We start from the raw sequence: 4,696 nt of genomic DNA, 5'->3' as shown, positions 1-4,696 counted from the left end.
GCCCTTCCCCGGCCGCTCCCGCCCGCCGCCCCTCCCGTGACGCCCCGCGAGGCGCTTTCTCGCCGCCGTTTCTGCCCCCTCAGGCCGTGACTAAACCCGCTGCCGCGCAGCAAGCGGGGCCCGGCCTGGCCACGGCGCCCCGGCCATCGCGTCCCCGCGGCGACAGAAGCGGCTGCTGCCCCGGCCTGGCCGGCGACAGAAGCGGCTGCTAATCTGGTGGGAGATATCCCCAAAACTATCAGCGTGGGAACGGCGGAGAACGCAGGAAACGTGACGCTTGTGGCACCTTTTTTTTTTTTTTTGAGGAAAAAAAATCACCACCACGTCAGCGGCTGCTCCCAGCCGGGACAGCACAGGGCCTGGCAGCTGCTCTCGGCTACGGGACTGTATTTTCACAGAGACCCGGAGGTCAGCTGCGGTATTTTTCACGCTCGAGGCACAAACACAGCCCGTTTCCCCAGCTAACACAGTCCCACAGACATGGTCATTCCCTGYGTTAAGAAACGCCGCAGCGAGCACCGGCACGAGGGGGCACGGAAACATCCTYTCCCTGCACCCCGCCGGTGCTCGCAAATAATCCACAGCTTCCAGGAAATTCAGCCCAGGCTTTACTCCAACTCTGGTATTTCTCAGAGAATGGCAGCCTGGTGGAGGTCTAAGTATAATATAAATCTAAACACAGATTTTTACCACGTCCTTCATTATCAACGCCCAAATTTAAAACACTATGTGAAGGAACTGCTACACTGCATTTTATCAAAATCTGTCACTGGCTTTTTCATTATTTTATGATGACTTGAGGATGTGCATCCTCAGGGAAGAAGCATGAGCCCCGGCATTGCCCTTACTGCTGGTAGCACGGGGGACCTGAGCTAATCAGAAACATGTCCTTCATCTCCAGAGCCATCAAGGCCTTTCCTGGGATCTGTAGGTTGCTTCCAGCAACAAGTGACAGGCATCTGTCCTGGCTCGTGTCATATTTGACCTCTGCAGACTAACGTGTCGGCTGTGCTGTGCTGGTAGTGTGGCCCGGTGCACACTCCCGCTTCCTACAGATCCTTCGGTAGCCTAGAAGTGAGTGCAAAATGCTGGGTTTGATCAAGAAAGCAGCCTCCTCAGCCTCAGGGCTGACGTGAGCATGGCATYGCCCCAGCTGGGGCTGCACCCCAAGAAATAGGTTGTGTCCAAGCTGCTGCATGTAGAAGAAAGCAGCTCTGCCCCTAAGGCTGTACCCTATGGCTCGGCAGGGCTACGAAGGGCTCAGGGAGGTGGAAAGGCAAAGCTGCCATGCAGGGATACAATCCCAGGCAGTATGGCTTTAAAACCGGCCTTATCCTCACTGCACTCAAGTCACCGCCGGCTGCTGTCCATAACTGAATTCCTCTTCACACACCAACATTTCTTACCTAAAATTGGCGGTGTGTAACCCTCCAATAACTGCCCAAGGAGTAGAGGCAGGTTAAAACTCAAGCTGCTAAGGCAGCTGCTCAGCAGTATGGGCACAAGCTAAATTCACCCAAACTCTGTTCACCCTCTCCTGTCTGTCCTTAATGCTCTGCAGCTCCCATTTTCTTGCGATCTACCTGCTCCCTGCCTCTGACACTCTCACTGACTCACAAATGCCTGCTTGCTGCYGGAGCCCCGGTCACGTGCAGCTGCAGCACCAGCGGCTGCAGCTCCCCGGGGACAGCYGCCTCCAGCGAACTCTTCCCCATGGGAGCAGCGATGCTGAGAGCAGCCGTGTCCCTCACGGCCGGTGCCACTGGGAAGCACCGAGGAACAAAGTCTGGAGTGATCCCTCGAGGCAGGTGCTGCAGTGAGAGAAATGCAGTGGGTTTCCTCACCTATGACTAATGCACATTCTGACTCTACCGAATCATTATGTTTCACAGATAAGAAATTATTATCCCTATTTCCCAGATGGGAAACGGGGCCAGGAGCTGGAAACACTGCAGACCATGAGTCAATGCCAGTTTAAGGTTGGGCTTCAGGACTTCCTGGCTCTGCACACCCAAGCCTTCAGACTACGTACTTGAGGCCTCTTTCCCCTTCRCCAATGCATCGCAAACCCTGTATGGACCAGCTCCACAGCGAAAAGGTAGCCCACCCACCGACCTTCCCATGCCGGGCACTCAGCAGAGGCTGGGGTGTTCCCTGCCCACCTGTCCGCTCAAGGACAGTAACGTCAGACTGACTGCCAAATGCAGGAACCATCCAAGCTTATTTCGCTAGCGGTATTACGAAAAGCATCCTTACCTGCAGCAGGCTGAATCTATGTCAGAGAAGAGCAGCTACAAAGCTACACTGACCTGCAAGGCACATTCAGGGCTCACCTGTGTGCTTTCCACAGTGACCTGAAACTGCAAAGCGAGGAGAACGCCTTCCTTGCAGCCTGCGTCCTCTGTGCTGCACCACAGGCACATCAGGCAAGGGGGATGTCGCTGTTTCTTCAGGTGAACACATGAAAGAAAACATCAGACATTAAGTCTAAATGCTTCCTTTAGCTTAAGGAAATGGCAGTAAACCTAGACACACACACACACCCTTATCCCACAAATTCCACCCACTTCACGTTTGTCGGAAGATCTCTCATGGCAGAAGGAACAAACTGGGTTTCTAGCATACGACGTAGGACATGATTTAGTGCTGTAGAACAAAGGAACCACTCCAGCCTATTGTCACGGATACAGCTTCATCAGAAGACAAAAGAAGCAATCAGGTAATAAATGCCATATTTAACACTATTGATATGAAACACGCAATTACAGGAACTGTATTACTCACTATAGATGACAGATGCCTTTCACGTTTATCAGAGTGGCCGATTCTGGCAGAGGGTGATGGCATCTCTGCACTTCACATAGGGACTATGAATCCACATTGCTAGCAATTAAGTGCAGATATGGGGACAAATGCTGTCTAGGAGGCTTCGCTAGTCACCCTGTGGCCACCCTCGTGTATAACACCCCGGCAGAGGTGAGTGTTACAAATCAGCCTGATAAAGGGGGAATATTAATATTTGYGACTAAAATTTTCCACTTTCAAATATTGATGATAATTTAAGCAGTATAAACAGTGACAGTTTAAAACAGCTGCCTAGCTCAGGATCACGTGGGCAGGGTACGAGCATCCTGGTGGCACATACAGCCAGCRAACACAACCAGCGACCTTTGGAGGTAACTTGTCAGCAGCATAAAATCTAATTCACACAACGTGACGGAGAGCAGCTGCTTTYGGCTTCAGCTCCGGGATTCAGCCGGGGAACTGCTGAGCAACAGTCTTTGGTCCTCCTCTGCAGGGACCACTTAGGTATTAAATATGACAACAGCTGCAGCTTAGAAATAGAGGGGGTTTACTTAATTTCAAAAATAGGATTTTACACCAAACTCGGCAGCTGCTTTATTCCAGAATAAAGGCTTAAGATTTCTTTGACATTAAAGTCTTCTTCCTCTTTTTTTTTTTTTTTTTAAAGCAGATGATGCCAGTGGATATATACATTAACAAGCCATTGCACAAAATGATGCCGTGCACCGAAAGCAGTTCCCTACACGTTCCGGAGCATTTCGGGAGCCAGTCAAGCATGATTTTGACCATCACCCCTTCTTCCCTCCCTCCCAAAAGGGCATCTCGCCCCTCGCTGGCTACGCTCCCCCCGAGAGTGCTCTGCTCCAAGGAGCCTCCTCAGCAAGAGCCACGGGAGAAGCTCCCGCCGCTCCCGTTTTCACGGATCGATTGCTCTTTCAGCGGCTTTGAAAGGCGAGGCAAGAACTGGGACTTTTATGTAAATGCGTCCTCGATGTATTAAAACATGTTTCTGGCCAGGGCAGGCCCCGGCGGCGGTGACGGGGAACAAAAGCCCTTGTGTCCCCGCACAATAAACCTTTGTGGTCGCGATGAAGTCGCGGGGCACTTTCTCGGAACCGCTTCCCCCGGGGTCAGAGCAAAAAAAAGACACCACAAAGATCTCTTTTTTCTATTTTTTCACACCAAAGCTCAGTCTCCGTAGAGACTGTCAAAAATTGCCAATGCCGACTATATTTCAAGTCGTCATGGCGGGGTATTGGGAAAAGTTTTCAATTAGCAATAATCGCGCCTCGGATTAACCTCATTGGCTACGATACTGCCACTGCGCAAAGCTGACCTGCTTCTCCCSCCGCCGCCGCCCCTCGCCCCGCCGCCGCTCCCTGGCTCACGGCGAGCGCCGCCGTCCCCGCGCCGCGCCCCCCCCCACTGCCCCGAGCCTCTCCTCCGCCCCCCGGCCCTCGCCGCGCCTCCGCGCCGCCGAGCGGAGGGGAGCCCCGTTTCCACCGCCATGCCGAGCGGCGGGGCGGCCGCGAAGCTTGCTGGGAAGCAGTATGCAAAACAGAGTGACGTCAAGTGGGCGGTGAGTATGCAAAGCAGCGTGACGTCAGGCGGGCGGCAGGGCGCGCCCGGGCCGCGCCCGGCCCCGCCCGCCGGCCCCTTGCACATATTCCCCTTTCTCCTCCCACTTTAGCATCGTTTTTCTAACACAATCTGTTTTTAAACCACATAAAAAAAAAGCCTCCGAAGAGGCCCTCAAAAATTGCCGGTGGCAACTATATTGCAAGCTACCACGGCGGGGTATTGGGAAAAGTTTTCAACTAGCAATAATCGCGCCTCGGATTAACCTCATTAGCTACGATACTGCCACTGCGCAAAGCTACCTCCATCCCCC

At 53.2% G+C, this 4,696-nt stretch overlaps 1 long non-coding RNA gene and 2 other non-coding genes across 3 annotated transcripts; all 3 read right to left on the bottom strand.

Moving 5' to 3' along the window:
* Positions 1–330: 330 nt before the first annotated feature.
* On the bottom strand, positions 331–2,776 carry LOC112970614. Its single transcript, XR_003255089.1, has 3 exons — positions 2,568–2,776; positions 2,334–2,447; positions 331–1,811 (listed from the first exon to the last, which is right to left on the bottom strand). It is a non-coding gene; the product is annotated as an uncharacterized LOC112970614 (long non-coding RNA).
* Positions 2,777–3,997: 1,221 nt separating this feature from the next.
* Positions 3,998–4,138, bottom strand: LOC112970674. The gene has a single exon (XR_003255102.1). It is a non-coding gene; the product is annotated as a U4 spliceosomal RNA (small nuclear RNA).
* Positions 4,139–4,542: 404 nt separating this feature from the next.
* LOC112970675 lies at positions 4,543–4,683 on the bottom strand. The gene has a single exon (XR_003255103.1). It is a non-coding gene; the product is annotated as a U4 spliceosomal RNA (small nuclear RNA).
* Positions 4,684–4,696: the final 13 nt, after the last annotated feature.

Source organism: Apteryx rowi, unplaced genomic scaffold, assembly GCF_003343035.1.
Source record: "Apteryx rowi isolate R43461 unplaced genomic scaffold, aptRow1 scaffold_40, whole genome shotgun sequence".
Taxonomy (NCBI): Eukaryota; Metazoa; Chordata; class Aves; order Apterygiformes; family Apterygidae; genus Apteryx; species Apteryx rowi.
The sequence above is the reverse complement of the archived record's forward strand: the minus strand, read 5'-3'. Positions and strand labels throughout refer to the sequence as shown.